The sequence below is a fragment of the Pristis pectinata genome, chromosome 11 (assembly GCF_009764475.1).
Source record: "Pristis pectinata isolate sPriPec2 chromosome 11, sPriPec2.1.pri, whole genome shotgun sequence".
Lineage (NCBI taxonomy): Eukaryota > Metazoa > Chordata > Chondrichthyes > Rhinopristiformes > Pristidae > Pristis > Pristis pectinata.
In genome coordinates this window covers 38729707-38749400 of record NC_067415.1, presented here as the reverse complement: position 1 = coordinate 38749400, position 19694 = coordinate 38729707, and the positions used below count along the sequence as shown (strand labels likewise).

At 42.8% G+C, this 19694-nt stretch overlaps 1 long non-coding RNA gene across 1 annotated transcript in view; it reads right to left on the bottom strand.

The window, feature by feature from the left end:
- The window catches only part of LOC127576184 (uncharacterized), a 49987-nt gene that overhangs the window by 22966 nt on the left and 7327 nt on the right, over window positions 1-19694 (bottom strand). Inside the window, exon 2 of the long non-coding RNA XR_007957176.1 lies at window positions 11040-11120. This is a non-coding gene — a long non-coding RNA (uncharacterized LOC127576184). The remainder of the gene's footprint in view (window positions 1-11039; window positions 11121-19694) is intronic.

The following is a 19694-nucleotide window of genomic DNA, read 5'->3' as shown; positions in this document are numbered from 1 at the left end:
AACATAGCCTTTTCTTGATTCAGTCAAAAAGATTGCCTTATTTCTTTCCAACAATGCCAAGGTTTATCACTGTCATTGGGAACATCCATAATATCGTTTGCAATGAGAAACATTTTCATGTATACACCAAAAGTCTCCCAGTCATGACTGCCCTCTCCCAACTGGAACAGCAGACCAATGTCATGTATAGCCTTTGACTGGCCTCCCTTTCTAATCAGGGCTTGGGCTCCATTCTGTTCCATAAGCCTTAAAATAAAACCAGACGAACAAAGGACTGCAGATGATGGAATCTAGTTAAAAAACACAATGATGCTGGAGGAACTCAGCAGGCCAGCAGCATTCATGGAGAAAAGCAGGTGGTCAACGTTTTGGGTTAGGTCCCTTCTTCAGGACCTGACCCCACCACACCAACCAGTCACTCCATTCATTGGCAGGATTATCCTCCAACAAAAATTTCAGCTGGGGAATTTGTGAACCCATTCCACTTATTACCAAACTGCGATATTTTCTTGAGCAACATATCATACATGGACAGTGGGTGCCTAAGTGGAAACTGACAGGACAGTGGTTATTCTCTCATCCATAAGAGGTCACTATAATTCTTTCGCTATTGTCACTTGGTGCTGTACACTCATTTTAAGACCCAGGTTTCTCGGCCTGTGGACAGACTTTAACTTGATACTTAGAAAAGGAGACACTTCTGGATCAGATGGAGTTGTTTTGTCTCTTCGTGAATCCTTGCAGTAGCACAAATCTTTGCAGTATCTATAACATACAGACAGTATCTGGTGCCTTTATTGAGTAATGGCCCTAAAACTAATTGTGGTAGGATTCCACTATGGAACCAACCGGGAAACCATAGATTAAGACCTGTGGACCTGATGGATTACTTCCTTGGATTCTGAAAGAAGAGCTGCAGAGATAGAGGACAGATTTTTTATAATCTCCCAAAAATTCTTACATTTTAGAGAAGTAGCACAGGGTTGGAAAAATGCTAAATAATACCATTACTTAAAAAGGGTGAATGCAAAAAGCAGGTAACCAAAGGCTGGTTAACTTAATGCTTATTATTGGAAAAATCTTAAGATCAATTATTAAAGGGTAAAAGCTGAATATTTGGAATGTCATAATGTAAACAGTCAGAGTCAGCATGGCATCATGAAGGGCAAATTTATTAGTGGTCTTTGATGAAGTAGGCAGAGTGGATAGAAGGAAACAAGTAGATGCAGTATATTTGGATTTTCAAAAGGCCTTCAAACAAGATGCCATATAAAAGGTGACTTCGCAAGATAAGAGCTCATGGAATTGGAGATAACATATTAGAATGGATAGAGGACTCGTTAACCAGCAGAAAGTCTTGATTAGAGATAAGGGGTCATTTTCAGATCAGCAAACTCTAACCGGTAGGGTGCTGCAGGAATCAGTGCTGCAGCTGCAGCCATTGAAAAATGCATATTCATGAGTTACAGGAAGGAAATGAATGCACTGTAGCCAAGTTTACTGATGATAGAAAGCAGGAGGAAGGCAAGGAGGATATGAAAGTTTACAGGGAGATATTGATAGGTTAAGTGAGTGGGCAAAAAAATTGACAAATGGAGAATAACATGGGAAAATAGGAAGTGGTTCAACTGGTAGGAAGAATGATAAGAACATTTAAATATTGAACTACTGCACAAAACAGTATTTGGAGGTCCTTGTATGCTAGCTTTGTGTTTCAAGTACATGTATAGCAGTTGAACAGGAAGGATAATGAAATGCTGGCTTTATCTGAAGGGGGTTGGAGAATGGAAGTAGGAAAGTCTTATTACAACTGTACAACACATGAGTAAGACCACATATAGACCACTGTATATGGTTTTGGTTCCCATTTAAGAAAAGATACATTCCCATTGAGGTAAGTTAGAGGAAGTTCACCAGGATGATTCTATGTCTGAAGGAATTGTCTTATGAGGAAAAGTTGAACAGGGTAGTACTCTACTCACTGGAATTTATAAGAATGAGTGGTGGTCTTTTGAAATGTGTAAGATTGTTGGGGACTGGACAACGTAAATGGTGGGAGGGTATTTCCCCGCCTAGGAGAATCATGGAACAAAGCGTACAGTTTCAGAGTAAGGCAGTGCCCATTAGAGACTGGGATCAAGAAGAATCTCTTCTAAGGATCGTGTGTCTTCAGAATTCCTTGCCCCAAAAGCTGTGAAAATTGAATCCATTAATATATTCAAAGATGAGATAGATTTTTACTTAGTAAGAATTACGATGATAGTGTCATGGTTCCGAGTGCTGGCCCTCGACTCGGCTCCATGGATGGTGCCTCGTTGTGCAGCACATGGATTCCATGCACTACTAATCGCATAACAACACACATCTGAGCCTCATCAGGAGACTAGCATAAGAGCCCTGGTTTCACTAGCATTAGTTACCAGAGTATTGGTCAACCTTTGGGTATACTTTGTCTCCTGGCTGCTTAGAGCTGTCAACTAGAGCAGTCCTGGTTTCACTGTTCCTCTTAGGATATCCTGTTTTTGTGTTGCGACCCCACCTCAGAGCCCTGAGGCAAGATTCCTTCTGGTTGCTGCCTGTGTTTGGTTCTGAGGAAGAATTCCAACTCCAGTCTTGTACCAGTGTGTTGCATTTGGGTGCTTGTTTTTGACAGTTATGTTATTTTAGGCCCTGGTAGTCAATGCATGGACACAGTGAGTTGTCCTTATTCCCCCACAAAGAAGAATCCTGTGCCTACTGGGGAGGATGAGGGATGAATAATGCCTACCAAGAGAGATTCATTGATATACTCCATTGTTTCCCTCTCTGGTTGGGACAAGTTACATAACTGATTGGTAGGTAGCAGAGCTCTGGAGAGGATGTCGATTGTGCAATCGTATGGCTGGTGTGGGGGGTAGGGAAAGAACCCTTTGTTTGCTAAATACTTGCCCCGGGTCATGATACTCTGCTGGGACCTGGGACAAGTCTGGGGTTTTGGTGGCTGACTAACTAGCGGTAGCCTGTACTGGAGAAAGGGCTGACTGGAGACGAGGAGTGGCAGGATGGACTCCAACTGACTATCCTGCCTGTTGCCCAATCGAGGTGGGGGATCGTGGCAGCTCAACTGGGCTACTCAAGGACCATCTGTGTCTGCAGGGAGGTTATCAGGTGAAATTGGACCTGTTCCCAATGGTTTCCAGAGATCAGCAATGACAGCAGAGGTGTATGGTGTGTGACTTGGGTCAACAGTCTGCCATCTAGTGCCTGAACTTCTAGAGGGGTACTCAGTGGCTCCTGAGGAATCCTGGCCTGGGAGGCTATGTCTTCATCCAACAGATTTCCCTCAGTGCTGGAGTCCACCAAGGTGGAAAGTGACAGGGACTGTTGGAGGTGTCTTATGGTGGCTGGGATCAGCAGCTGGTTCTGGGAGACCATAGGGAAAGTTGCCTGGCTCACCAGGAACCCACCCCCCAACTGGTGAGCCCTCTCCTCTTGGCTGAAGGGCACAAGTGGCCAGAAAATGACCAAGCTGGCTGCAATAGAGGCAACTCCCAGCTCTTAACCTCTGACGTTGTTTGGCGGGAGAAAGGCAGTTCTGTCTCAGTGGCATTGGTTGCTCTTTCTGGGGTGGTGCAATCAGCTGGGTTGGGAGCACCTCTAGGGGTGGAAGGAAAAGGAGCAGAGAGGCTTGGGCCAGGAGAAGCTGGGAAGGTGACCCATGGGGTGACTGGAGGTGTTGGACGAACCGTCCTCTTTCTCTGCTGTTCCTGGAGTCTGTTGTCCAGTCTAGTAGCTAGGGAGATCAACGCATCCAGGCTGGTTGTCTCATCTTGTGCCGCCAACTCATCCTTTATCCTGTTGCAGAGGCCTTGCTGAAAAGACCCCCTGGAGAGCTTCCTCATTCCACCCTGAGTCGGTCGCTAACGTCCGGAACTCCACTGAGTAGTCTGTGACGCTGTGGGAGCCCTGACGGAGGGTGAGTAGTTGTTTGGCTGCCTCCTTACCCCTGATGGGATGGTTGAAGACCTTTCTCATTTCCTCAATGAAGGTGTGAAATGAGGAGCAGGTCTCTGGTTGATTGCCCCAGATGGCAGTGGCCCATTCCAGCGCACTTCCTCGCAGCAACAACCCCATGATAAATGAGATCTTGGATCGCTCAGTGGTGTATGTGGAGGGCTGCTGCTCAAATACTAACGAGCATTGTCGTAGGAAGGACTGGCACTTTCCCAGATCCACAGTGTAGGGTTCTGGGTCAGGTACATGTGGTTCCTTGGATGGTCGGGTCATCGAACTGTAGGGTAATGCTCCTACAGGTTTCCAGGCTGGTTAGACAGAGTTCCCAGAGTGGAGAAGGTGGTAAGAGTGGAGACTCGGCTGATCTGTTCACTGACCTGCCCAACATTTGCTGCTAGGGTACAGCAGTCTGCCATAACCTCCCGGAGCTGCTGGTCATGCCAGCCCAGAAGTGAGCCCTGGCTGGTGAGGGCTTCATACAGGGGATTCATGTCCGCTGGATTCATGGTGGCCGGAGTATTGTCACAAGATCGAGTGAGCTCGCGGAGAACCCAAATGTGGCGCACTGGTATGAGACTGGAGCCGGGATGCTTCCTCAGAACCAAACGCAGGCGGCAACCAGAAGGAATCTTGCCTCGGCTCTGAGGTGGGGTCCCAATATGAAAACTGGATATCCTAAGAGGAACAGTGAAACCAGGACTGCTCTAGAGTTGATAGCTCTAAGCAGCCAGGAGACAAAGTCAACCCAAAGGTTGACTAATATTCTGGCAACTAGCACTAGTGAAACCAGGGCTCTCATCTTCTCCTGATGAAGCTCGGGTGTGTGTTGTTATGCAATTAGTGCATGGAATCCATGTGCTGCACAACAAGGCTCTGTCCATGGAGCTGAATCGAGGGCCAGCACTTGAAACCATGACAGATCGGTGGGAAAGTGGACTTGCCCCTGCTTTTGTATCATCTGTAAACTTGGCTACAGTGCATTTGTTTCCTTCCTCTAACCAGTAGGATGCTGCAGGAATCAGTGCTGCAGCTGCAGCTATTGAAAATGCATATTCATGAGTTAGAGTTTGCTGATCTGAAAATGCCCCCTTATCTCTAATTGAGACTTTCTGCTGGTTAATGAGTCCTCTATCCATGTTTCATAGTGCATGCATAGATGTCATGCACTTATTGCTGCAGGAACAATCAAATGCTGGTCATTCCATTTGAAACTTATTGGGAATAGCCAGTATGATCTGACCCATTATCTTTTCCATAATCCCTTGATACAGTACATGTGCCCAATAACATGTCTATCAGAATGATGATAATAAATCTTTGTGGTAGCTTGTTTGTCAGTGATAAGCTACAGACTCAACATCAATAGATTTTTAGATATTAAGAGAATCCAGGAGTGTGGGTTGGTGCAGGAAAGTGGTACTGAGGCCAAAGAGCCATGACCTTATTGGATGGAGGAGTAGGTACAAGGAGCCAAATGGTTTGTTCCTGCTTTGATTTCTTATGAACACAAGGCACAAGAAATAAGATCAGGAGCAGAAGTGGGCCTCCAGGTCCTGCCATTCAATATGCTCATGGCTGATCTATGCTGGCCTCAACTCCTCTCATATACCAATTCCCCATAACCCTCTTACTCTGTCTTTCAAATATCTGATATATCAAATATATTTGGGGTGGCATGGTAGCGTAGCAGTTAGTGCAACGCTATTACAGCGCCAGTGATCGGGGTTTGATTCCCGTCGCTGTCTGTAAGGAGTTTGTGCGTTCTCCCGTGTCTGCATGGGTTTCCTCCGGGTCCTCCGGTTTCCTCCCACATTTTAAAGACGTATGGGTAGGTTAATTTGGGGGTTTAAAATGGGCGGCGTGGACTCGTTGGGCCGGAAGGGCCTGTTACCACACTGTAAATAAAATTTAAATTTAAAAATTTAAATCTATCCATCTCCACCTTAACTCTATCTAATGTTCTCGTCTCCATTGCCCTGAGGGACGGAGAATTCTAGAGAGAATTCCAGTGTTCTTAAATATCCTGTTATCTGTCTTTTTAAAGTATTGGTGAAAAATTAGCCTCTCTTCAGTCATCTCACACCATCAATGCATTGTATAACTGAGCAAAGGAATCACAGCACAGCATCCTTTTTCTTAAGTACTTTTTGGAGCCATTCAGAACAGCCTGCATTGCTGGGAATGACTACATTCTAAGGGAGTAAAGGCTGATGCAACATATCCACTTCAATCTTTTTTTTATCCTGAAAGTCCATCCAAATCAGATCTGGGTCACCTTTGGCAGGTCTATGCAGCGTTTATTGTCATTTGACTCGGAAAATAACTGAAAATGATTTTGGGTGTTTACGTTCAAGGAAGGGAACATTTGTACAGGAAACGGTAAATAGGTCAATTTTAGGTGAGAAAGGATATTAATTTGATCTATTTATAAATGGTGTTATAGGTGAATTCATTTTATCTGCAACCTAACTATGTTCTTTGCTACTAGTGCCAGCTAATAGAAATGATCTTCAAAGAATTACCTAGGCTGATGCCAATAGTTTTATCTTGAAATTTGACCACACTCAAAGTGCCCTAGAATTGTGATACATAAGAGACCCATGTCAATTTGAACGGTGTACCTCATTACCGTTTGTGTGTGTGTGCACACTTGAATAAGGTGCTTGCTGAATCTGCCCAGAGCCAATTATGCTGTTGAGTGCAATGGTCTACGTTCAGTGGTTTCACACTGGGTGTCCCCAGCATTTGCCAAATCTACCCATCACTGTCATGGTTCTACCTCTTGAAGGAGAGGTGCTTATTTTTTTCCAACCAGTCTTTAATGAATTCTAGAAAGCTTAATGCAAGCTACAGCATACCAGCATTGAATGTAGACTTGCTGATTTTCAGACTCATCACTCAATACGTTAGAAACTGTGAGAAGACATAAGTCCTCTATGCCCAAGGACCCAGGATGTGGTCTAGGACTGACAGTAGAAGTGGGTATCTGAGGATCTTGATTCAATTCTCTAACAAGTTTAATGATCTTGCATTAGTGCTGGTCTGCTGTAGCTTGCACTAAGCTCTCTAGAATTGATTAAAGACTGGTTGGAATACTTCTCTCAGTAAATAGGCTTTTATGCCAACTCTCTGCTTCATATACCATATCCCCATCACTCAACTGACACTACCAATCACTGCTCCTATTAACTTTCATGTGGTCAACCAGTCATTCACACACCTCACTACTCCAATACTCCCACATACAAATCGCATCTCACATAGTCTATCATTATTCAGTAAATAAAAACACATCATATGGACACATTGCAATACATTCAGTAACACTCTTTCTGTACAAATAGCATACAACTCTTTCCAGCAATAGCAGACTTTGCAGCAGCTCATACTTCTCTCACTATGGATAGACTGGTTCTTTAAAATTGTTCACTCATGGAATGTGGGCAGTTGATTTAATGACAATCCCTAATTTGCACTGAGGAGCTGTGTCCATAACCTGCTGCAGTGCCTGTAGTGAAGGAACCCCTGATGTGTTCTAAGATGTGCTGTTCCAGAACTGTGACCTAATGAACATAGAGAAATGAAGAAATATATCCAAGGCAGGACGATGTGAGACCTGGACACTGTTTTGTATTTGGTCGCGTGACCAAGTGAAAGAACATAGAACAGTACAGCACAGGAACAAGCCCTTCAGCTCACAATGTCTGCGCCAAACATGATGCCAAATTAAACTAATTCTCTTCTGCCTGTATGTGATCCATATCTCTCCATTCCCTGCATATTCATGTGTCTTAACAGGTTCTGAAAAGCCACAATTGTATCTGCTTCCACCATTCCCCTCCAGCAACCCATTCCAGGCATCTACCACTCTCTGTATAAAAAGAAACTTGCTCCACACATCATCTTTAAACTTTCTCCCTCTCGTCTTAAATGCATGTTCTCTGGTACTTGATATTTCTACCCCTGGGAAAAAGATTCTGACTGTGATTCTATCCATGCCTCTCATAATCTATATAACTTCTATCAGGTCTCCCACCAGCCTCCTGCACTCCACAGAAAACAACCCAAGTTTGTCCAACCTCCTTACAGCTCATACCCTCTAATCTAGGCAGCATCCTGGTAAACCCCGTCTGCACGCTTTCATTCTCTCTTCTCTCCTCTCCCATCAGGCAGAAGATACAGGAGCCTGAGGGCATATACCACCAGATTCAAGGACAGCTTCTATCCCACTGTGATAAGACTATTGAATGGTTCCCCTTATACGATGAGATGGACCTCTTGACCTCACAATCTACCTTGTTAAGACCTTGCACCTTATTGTCAACCTGCAATGCACTTCCCTGTAGCTGTGAGACTTTACTCTGTACTCTGTTATTGTTTTTACCTGTTACTACCTCAATGCACTCTATACTAACTCAATGTATCTGCATTGTGTAATGACTTCATCTGTACAAACGGTTTGCAAAGACAAGATTTTCACTGTACCTTGTACAAGTGACAATAATATACCAATACCAATTGATTGGACAAATTGAACATGACCACCTTAAGGAAGCGAAGTTTGTATGGTTGCAACATATCACTCTCTGAACCATAGGAATGTTTGCTGTCTGGGTAAATCCCTTGCCTCCGATTTCAGCTGTTCTTTATCAAGAAAGAAGCCAAACTCACTTCTCCTTGAGTTAAGAACTTCCAAATGTAGTGGTGGGCTGCAAACCAGAATGTGCAGGAAATCTATCACAGCTGCCAGAAATGGTCCAGAACACGAGAGGTTCATTACACTGTGACTCTTATAGTCAAGGCTATGCAAGAGGTAGTAGATATGTGGTCCTTTGAAATCTTTGTTTCAAGATCTATTTCTCCTGTTTTATTCCCAGCACTTTCTAATGGATGCTGAAAATACTCAGCAGATCAGGCAGCGTTTTTTTTTGTTTGATTTCAGACTTCCAGCATTAGCAGTTTTTGATTTCATGCATTGCTCCTGTAATAGTCAAGAAAAAGTTGCCTAGGATCTGTCTCCTTTTTACTTTCAATCATCTCAGTCCTTCAGCACATTTGAATACATTGAACTCATCTTTAACTGATTACTCAACAAACCTGTAAGCAATTAATGATCCCTTTAAATAAACAGTTGAAGCAATGCACCTTGTGCTTTTAGACTTGGTTTCTGGTCTGCAGCTCACTCTATGTTCAGTATGAATGCATGCATGGTCCAACTTGTCTGCTCAGGCATCACATCATTGTTGCATGAGAATTGACATTATCATCGGCTATTTGTGCATTTTCAGTTTACACAAAGAACAAGTATACAGTGTGAAATTTGACAAGCATTGCAACTTGCGTTTAATGTAGTGATAAAGATCTGTGATCAAAAGTGGATTCAGAGTGCCAAAGAAAACTGCCAAGTATTCCAAATTCTAAATTCTTGACTCTTTCCGTTTCCAAACTTCTCTGTACATGATTGCATAATAGAGCTGTAATTAACATTAAATAATGGAACACAATAATTATTCAAAAATTTCAACCCCAGAGGCTGGTCCACATTGGTTTTAAAGTGGATGAAAATAAGCAGGATATAAGTGAATATCAGGAAAAGAAAAAACATTTGGATTTGATAATTAAACATGAACTGAATATAAAGTAATAAAGGAAAGTTTACAAATGTGCAAATCCATAGTACAACTTGCAGGAAAGGAAAAACATAGGTATTGGTATATTTTGCATATCGAGTTGGCAGAACTTTGCAAAGGTCATTGACCAAATCAATTTTGTTTAAAGTTATTAGATTCTTCTTCCCCTCTTTCTGTGGTAGTGAGGTTAAACAGAGTGCACATAAATTTAATAGTCTTAAGTATTTATTGCATGTGTTTATGCTGCATTACCTAATGAAGCAAATGGGTTTCTTTTGGGTGAATAAAAATGAGAGGCTAACTCCAGATTCAGCCAGAAATATCTCGGTTGACTTGATATTTTTTAAATTTAACAAACTCAGCTCATGCATATATGTAGATATAATCCACATGGATTTGACTTTAGACTATGAAACTTTTGCTTCAATAAATAACAATGAACTTACTAACTTCTGAGGGAACTCAGCAGGTCAGACAGCATCTATGAAGGGGAATAAACAGTTGATGTTTTGGGTCAAGACCCTTCATCAGAACTCGACCGAAACGTCAATTGTTTATTTCCCTCCATAGACGCTGCCTGACCTGGTGAGTTCCTCCAGCAATTTGTGTGTGTTGCTCCAGATTCCAGCATCTGCAGAATCTCTTGTGTCTCTGTACTTACTAACATTTTTGTTTTGTGGTTTATAAATGCCAATGTGCCTTGAACTAATAATCTCAAAACAACTTCTATTTTTAATTCAAGATTCCTTGTCAAAAGGTATCTTGCTTTGCTGACTCTTTTGGCATCACTGAGGCATCATCAGAAATATCTCCATACATTTTGAGACAATGTAGCAGCTACGTGACTGGCATTGGCTTTAATTTGAAAAACCAATTGGCCCATGGATGCAGACAATCCGATTTTCTCTTATTTGAAGCTTTTTTTTGACTGAATGAATGTTTGAGATCATTTATATTTTACCTTTCCTGAGCAGGATCTGCCAAACTGAAGTTTTCATTGTGCTTATTAGAATTATGGATTTCAGTGGTATTCATTATGCTTGATGCCTCCTGAATGATGGTGCAAATGCTGAATGGTAAAATGGTGTATTGATCATTATTCTGGTTGAATCAAGTAAAAAATACTCCAGTTTTTTTTTGGAGTGAGGGTTTTTCTGCTGATGCATAACTTGGAAAAGGAAAAATCTTCATGGAATTTTTTCCAATTAGCTTTGATGGGTATATATTTTGGTGGCCTATTTTGCATAGATCTTTGGGAAATGAAAACCAAAATAACTGTAGATGCTGGAAATCTAATAAAAATAGAAAATGCTGGAAATACACAACAGGTCAGGCAGCATCTGTGGAGAGAGAAAATGAGTCAACTTTACAGACTTGACAATACAATAACGTATTGTCAGCTAAAAGGTTACTGACCTGAAACATTAATTTTGTTTTTCCTCTTCATAGATGCTGTCTAGATTGTGTTGGGGATCTTTGGTGGGATGCATCAAATGCCTGCAATCAGGAGAAAACCCAAGAACAGGTTCATGTTAGTTTCAGAAGGGTCAAAATAGGGATGATGAGGAAGCAGGGTAGTACATCTTGTTTAAAAGGTAATTAGTGATTATCAGCAGTGCTTTCTAGCATGGTCAACTGACTTCCTCTGAAGGAACTAAATGATGTATATAAAGAAAGTGCCAGTAACAATAAACAATTGTAATGATATCAGTCAGCAATATTTTATCTTTGTATGTGCTTCTCCCTTCCTGTGTTTCCAGAGAAGCTTCTTGACTGTATTCCACACATGCTTTTGTTTCCTTAGAGAAACCACTGTTTCACTTCCCGACAGCAAAGCTGCTCAGGATCATTACTGCAGAAAATGTGCAAAATCAGGTCCATTGCTTACAACTTCTCCAAAAAAAGGTCATTGTTCTTGAGTTCAATCAGTGCAGGCAGACAGAATGTGGGATGAGTGCTGTTAAGTTTAATTTCCCTGTTTATATTTTACAGATTAAGATTATGTAGCCTTGATTTTGCATCATATTTTTTGTCATGTCAATCACAATATTGTACCTGTTCCCATACATTTTATATTCCTACTTCGTGAGGTTATATGTAGTGGAGAAAGCGAAGACCTGTCATGTCATTCAACAATTATTTTGCTACATATCACTTCTTGTTGTTTTGCTAGATTTTGACACAAACACTTTGTTTTGTTCACAAGACTTTTTTTTGTCTTAAAGCAGGAATCCTGAGAACCACAGGATGTCTCACCTGACTTACCATTTCCTTTGCTTATTGACCTGCAAGGTGATCTTCAGGAAGTTGTTCTCTGTCATTGCTGTCAATCAGTGGAAAACTGACTAAAGAGAAGCTTAAATGAAATTCTCTGACGTTGTAACTATTCCAATGCCACTGTATTTTACTTTTAAAAATCACATCTCCAGCTCAAGGGGATTTCACATAACATACTAAAGGAACATTTTCAATTATATTGAGCCTTTTGTGTCCCTTCTAAGGAAGTCTCAAAAATATTTTACAGCAAACAAAATAATCTTTTAATGAAGTGCAGGTCCCACAAATAGTAATATGATAATGAACCAAATTATGATGGCTGTGGCAAGCAGTTTGGCACCTGGCACTCTGCTCCCACATCCATTGATTTGAATAGAGGCCTGTGGACTTCCAGATTGTATAGGAAACGGTATTAAATTAGCTTATAGAAGTATTTCACTTAATTTTAATGTTTTTAGTTATTTCTGAGTGTTGTAATGTGTTTTTATTTTTTTAATTATTTAAAGCAATCTTAATATCTTGACAGCTTTGGCAGGAGCCAAAGCCTCGTTTCTTATTAAGTTAAGCCTCACCAGACGCCCATCTAGTGCAGGAAGACAGCTCATTGGGCCCTCCACATACAGTACTGGTAAGTACAGTCAATGATTCTGGGTAGTGGGCCAAATCCAGCTCAATGTATTCCAGCTCAGATGTGCACCCTATTACAATGCTCCTGGGCTACTTTTAACAGTAATGTAGCCCATAAAATAAACAAGAGTCCCAGTTCAAGCAATTATTTAATTTAGAGGGGAAATTTAACTAAAAATACAAAGTACTGCATATTGGAAAGAAATTCACACATATACTAAAGGATGGTATGTACAAATCGTAAAATCTGAAATTGAAAGATATCCTGAGAATTACGTTAAATTCAGCTTTAACTTGTATTATTGCACAGTTCACGATAAATTGGAAGGTGGTATCCTCAACTAATCCTCTGTTCATTGTTTTGCTAATTTGTTGAACAAGACAAAAAGGTATTACATATCACTTAACCCACAGATATTTGGTGGATACAGGAAAATTCTTGCGTTCATAGTGGATTGGTTCTGTTTTCACCTGGATAAATTGGAAGGTGGTATCCTCAACTAATCCTCTGTTCATTGTTTTGCTAATTTGTTGAACAAGACAAAAAGGTATTACATATCACTTAACCCACAGATATTTGGTGGATACAGGAAAATTCTTGCGTTCATAGTGGATTGGTTCTGTTTTCACCTGTATTCTGCTTTGTACACAGTTTTATAAGTGAATATATTTATTCTTCTGTACCCAGTCCTCTGCCTGGCCTGAAGTTCAAACTTTATTTATGGCCCTTTTTTTTTGCCTTTCCTTTGGTCATTCTTGACTTCCATACTCTGTTGACCCATTCAGTCCCAGTTCAAAAATTTCATCCTTCAAGTAGGAAGAAAATGTTCTTTGCAGACACAATCTAGTGGATGGCAAATGCTTGTTTAGACAATTCTTCCCAGCCACTTAATTTCTTTATGTTTGTTACTGAGTATTCTTCTTGTTCTGGTCAGTCCACCTTTTATTTGCCGATGCTGTGTTTAACAGCGCTTTCGTGGGCAGTGATTGTCCTTACCAGCATGTTACAAAGAAAGATGTGTACATTTGAGTTACTTGATTTATTATGTGTTTGTTGCAATAACACAGGATTCTGTAAAGGTGATGTTGAAAGTTGAGAAAGATCCTCTCTGCATCAGGCATAGCCGTAGGAGTCAGTTCCTCCTGTTACTGGCAGTGAATTCATTGGGTTACAACAGATGCTTGCTGCCAAACCAATGCAAATTGTAAATCATAAAACTGCAGATGCTGGAAATCTGAAATAAAAAGTAAAATTACTGGAGTCTACTTTGTGCAGTACTTGCATTTAATCTGCAGGTGTGACCCTAACCTTCCTGTTGCAAACCACTTTAATTCTCCATAACACTCACACTCTGACCTATCTTTCTGTAATTTCCTGCATTGTTATAATGAGACCCAAACAAGCCTGAGGAATAGCATCTCATCTTTCATTTGGGCACATTGCAACCTTCAGGACTCAATATCGAATTTTCCAAGTTTAGGTAACTTGCTTTCTCTGTCTCCATCAGAACTGGCCATTTCTGCTGTAAGTCACCATCTGTGACATTGCTGAATTAGCTGATATTGGCCGGCACAGTCTGACCTGTTGGACAAGTCTGACTGCCTTGCACTTCACAACTTTTTGCACTCCTTTGTTTGTTTTCTCACCTCGTAGCTGCAGCCATTAATCCATCTACTGGATGACCTCTTCAATTATTCCCGTGGCAACCCTAGCCTCACTCTAACAGATATTTATCCTATCCAGCTCTCCCTCTACCTTTGCTGCAACCTAAAACTGACTACTTTATTTCTCTTTCCCAATCCTCAGAAAGGGCTTCAACCTGAAACATATCTCTTTCCACAGATATTGCCTTGCCTGCTGAATGTTTCCAGCATTTTCTGTTTTTATTTTGCTGCAAAATGCCTACAGTTCAATGTTTTGTTTTGTTCCGACAACTGTCTTTTGTATTTTCTTTTGTGTCTCCTGCTGTTGTGGAGTTCCTATGTTTTCCTCCCACCCCTATTTTAGAAAGGCCACTTTTTCCATTGGGAATACAAAAAACATGATGCATTTTTTCAGGGAAGTTAAAGAGAAGAATATTGGGACTTTAGACAGCTTGGGTCACAGGATTCATGTGCCAGCCAACTGCCTGAATTAGTGTTTACAAATCAACAGGCTTCTACTTTCATTTGAAGAAGGAAAGGGAACCATGAATGATTTGCATGACATTTTAAGTCTGACCTACTGATTGAGGTGGAAGTGCTGGTTGTCTTGTTACTACCAGTCATTGCAGATTGATGCAAATATCGGAGGGATCTGTTGTAAGTATCATCTCTTCTGCTGGCTGACTCACTTGTGACAGATAAGGGATAATGGTAGTGTTTTGAAAGACAGCACTGTCATGTGATTGTATAGCGGACATGTCTCTGGCAATGTGGAATGGCACAGGGATCGGTCAATGTGCCAACAGACTGAAAGTGATACTTGGAAACTGGAAGAAATCACTACCTCCAACTTGGTAGACTTATGCCTTAATAACAAAATGATTGTGGAAGAAGCACGGAGTGTCCGGAGAACTACTGAACTTCTGTCATTCAATGAGATCAGCATTGAAGTGTCATGTGTTCCTCTGTGATCTGAATTACTGAAAGCACACTCTTGTTGTGCCTCAGATGTGAATGGTGGACACCCCCATCTGAGCCCTGATAACACTGACGGTTTTGGAACATGACCTCCAGTGTCCTGCACATTTAATTAACATTCTGCAAAAATCATTATTTTAAAAGCAAGAGCCATGATGTCTTGATCTTGAGACTGATCAACAGAGGAGAAATACTTTCTGACAATGAACCTATAATGCATTCATTTTCCTCTTCTACCTTACCGTACCAATCCACACTCTGTACTTCATTCTATACACCACTTTCAACCTCTATATAATTCACCTAGGTGCTACTAACTTACCAATCTAATTATTCAGTTTATCCTTCTGTGCCTTTCTGCTGGTCATTGCACTCAACCACACACATTGATTGAAACGGTAACCTATTTTTCTGTACTTTTTTTTAACCTACTTCACCAAAAAGGGGATTTTTTGTTTTTTGTGAGGCTCATTGTGGGAAATTAATAAATTCAGCCCACAAAATCCCCTGTCATTATGCACTTCAAAAGCACAGGATTGCTCCATGTTGTACTCTTATTAATCAAGTTTCAGGCAGCAAACCGCTACTGTCATCACTTCCTTTTTGATGTTTAGTCAATATATTCCTTTTTGGTTGTCCATTAAGGCTTTTACGCTAAGTGGCATGAATATTCGGCTTTCACGCTAAGTGGCATGAATATTCGGCTTTCTTATCATTTATATTAAATGTTTAATTTCTTCCTGGAACACAAAACTTGTGATACACCAATATCTACTTTGTAGTCACTGGGATTCTGTGTAAACATGTCATAAAATAAATATTGTGTTGACGATTCTCTTTTATTCTTATTACGAAAAAAAAGAAGTCATTTAGCCCACCGGGCTCATGTGGGCTCCCATATGAACAATCCTGTTGGTCCCATTTCCAGCAGCAAAAACAAATCTGCTGGAGGAACTCAGTGGATCAGGCAACATCTGTAGAGGAAAATGGACAGTCGACATTTCGGATTGAGACCCTTCATCTGGACGAAAAGAGTAGAGGGGAGATAGCCAGTATAAAGAGGTGGGGGGGGGGCAAGAGCTGGCAATGATAGGTGGATTCAAGTGAGGAAGGGTTGATTGGCAGATGGAGTCAGGTGGGGGAAGGAGGGGTGGAAATAGCAACAGAGGCAGGGGAGGTGATATATGGAGGCAACAAGTGGCTGCAGATGATGGAATCTTATAGGAAAGGAAGGTGGAGCATGAAACCAAATAAGGGAAGTGGTTGGGCAGATGGGAACAGCGGTGGTAGGGGACCCAGTGGGAGGAGTGTGTGGGTGATGGGCAGATGGTGTAGGTGGGGGAGGGGAGAGAAACTGGGTGAAGGGTCGGGGTTAGGAGAAACTGGGTAGGCCAGTAGGAGATAGAAAGGGACAGAGGGGGAGGAGGTTACTTGTTGGAGAATTCAGTGTTCAGGCCATGGGCTTGTAGACTATCCTGGTGGAATATGAGGTGCTGTTCCTCTCATTTGCATTTGGCCTCACTCTAGCGGTGGAGGAGGCCGAGGATGGACAGGTTGGTGCAGCAATGTGGAGGGGAATTAAAATGCCTTGCAACCAGGAGCTCCAAATGGTCATTGTAGACTAAGCATTTGGGGGGGGGGGGGTGGGGGGATGGGGGAGTGGAGGTGGGGAGTGGGGGATATGGGCGTGGGGGATGGGTGGGGGTTGAGGGGGGAGATCCTGTGTGGGGGGGTGGATGGAGCCAGGAGGGGGGAGGGGGAAGGGGGACGGGGGGGGGGTGGGAAGGGACAAAAATGGGAAGAACAGTGGATGAGAAGGAAGGGAGTGAGGGGAAGAGAGGGAGGGAAGGGAGAGCAGGGGGAAAGGGGAAAAAGAAAGGAAAAGTGGGCTTTTACCTAAAATCATTGTGGGAATGGGAAGGGGAGTGGAAATGGTCTGCAACTGGGAGCTCAGGATGGCCATTGCAGACTGAGTATAGGTGTTGTACAAAAAGGTCACCGTCTGCACTTGATTTCGCCGTTGTAGAGGAGGCTACATCAGGAGAACCAAATGCAGAAGACAAGGTTGGAAGAGATGCATGTGAACTGTTGTCTCACCTGGAAGGACTGTTTAGGTCCTAATATAAATATTGTTATATTATTTTGCACATCCAGGATACCCCAGATCATCTAAGTCACACACATCTCTAGGCAAGCTCTAGTTCCGATACTACTATCTTCCTAAGCCTCATCCTTCTCCAGGATTAATTTGCATCTATTTATCCAACTTCTTCTCACACTGCTTGATGGTCAGTGTGGAATTGGTGGGTTGAAGGGCTTGTTTCCATGATGTATCTCTCTATGGTTGTCCAAGCACCAGAATTGTGCTTGGGTAGAATGCCTTTCTCTTAGAAAAACCTTCTGATAACATTGCAACCTGTATCATTCAGGAAGCCTAGAAGTCTCTCATATCTTTTATACCAAGTATTTACTTGATGACTTATTCAGTTCAAATTCTGTAGTTCGATCAAGATGATTAGCATACATGTGAAATTAACGTTCAGATTCAATCTATGATACCAAATTTTCAGTCACTGAAGGAAAGTAACTATGGCTAGCATGATACATCTGGGTATCAGATTTCTAAACTACAGGGACGTCAACAACATATCTAAATCCTCCTCGCTGACAAGCAATGATGCTTGAAAATATCTCCTCCTCACTGACAATCAAAACAGGTACACCTCAAGGATGCATGCTTAGCCTACTGCTCTTCTGTGGCTACACTCATGACTGAGTGGCTAGGCACAGCTCAAACACCATCTATAAATTCAACGATGACACCACTGTTCACAGAATCTCAGATGGCGATGAGGAGGCGTACAGGAGTAAGATAGATCGGCTGGTTGAGTGGTGTCACAACAACAACCTTGTACTCAACATCAGCAAGACCAAGGAATTGATTGTGGACTTCAGGAAGGGGAAGTCGGGAGAACACACAGCAGTCCTCATTGAGGGGTCAGCAGTGGGAAGGATGAGCAGCGTCAAGTTTCTGGGCGTCAACATCTCGGAGGATCAATCTTGGGCCCAACACATTGATGCAATCGTGAGGAAGGCATGGCAGTGGCTCTACTTCATTAGGAGTTTGAGGAGATTTGATATGTCAACAAAGACTCTTGCAAATTTCTAAAGATGTATGGTGGAGAGCATTCTGACTAGTTGCATCACAGCCTGGTATGGAGGCTCCAATGTGCAGGATTGAAAGAGGCTGCAGAGAGTTGTAGACTCAGCCAGCTCCATCACGGGCACAACCCTCCTCACCATTGAGGATATCTTCAATTGGCGGCACCACAAGAAGGTGGCATCCATCGTTAAGGACCCTCACCAACCAGAACATGCCCTCTTCGCATTACTACCATCGGGGAGGAGGTACATGAGCCTGAAGACCCAAACTCAGTGTTTTAGGAACAGTTTCTTCCCTTCCGCCATCAGATTTCCGAAAGGTCCATGAACCCATGAACACTACCTCATTATCCCTCTTTTGCACTATTTACTTTTGTAACTTTTTGTAGCGGCTGCTACCGTGATGTGAAAGCAAGACACTAGCCGGTGGGCTGCAGAACAAAAACTGATTTATTTTCCCGCCTTGCGTGGGCCTTTTAAGAGGAACGGTTCCCACCCACTGAAAACGGAAATGACGTATACGCTACGTCATCAAACTTTTCCCGCGCACGGGTTCTCCCCGTCGCTCGGGGAAGACGAAAGGCCCAATGCCATCTTGGACCTTGCTGCTCCGATGACGTGCGACCTGACCGCCAAGCCGGTTCGCTTGCTCGGACGGTGAGTCACCACACAACCCCCCTCCCCCCTAGAACCGGCAATACGGTCCCCAAGGTTCGCGGGCTATGCTAGCTGTTGCTTAGGAGGTTGGCCTCTGCGTCGCAGTGTTGGGACCTCGACCGGTTGTTGTAGATCTAAATGGGCCGGTTTGAGGCGGTCCGTCATGAAGACCTCTTCCTTGCCCCCAATGTCCAAAATAAAGGTGGAACCATTATTCCTGATGACCCAGAACGGCCCCTCGTATGGTCATTGCAACGGTGCCCAGGGTGTGCCCCTGCGAACGAAAACGAACTTACAATCTCGTAGTTCCTTGGGCTCATAGGATGGGGCTTGACCATGCTGCGAAGTGGGAATCGGTGCTAAGCTGCCGAGCCTCTTGCGCAGTCTTTCCAGGTCTGCCATGGGTTGTTCCTCCTGGTCCTGAAGGGCAGGTATGAAATCCCCTGGGCCGACCAGGGGCGCCCCGTACACGAGTTCAGCTGACGAAGTGTGGAGATCTTCCCTGGGGGCAGTGCGTATGCCAAGCAGGACCCAAGGCAGTTCATTGACCCAGTTAGAACCCTTCAGGCGGGCCATCCGGGCTGATTTTAGATGGCGGTGGAAACATTCCACCAACCCGTTTGATTGAGGGTGGTAGGCCATGGTGGGGTGCAGCTGCATCCCTAGCATGTTCGTTAATGCAGACCAGAGGCTGGAGGTAAACTGGGTGCCCCTGTCTGAAGTGAT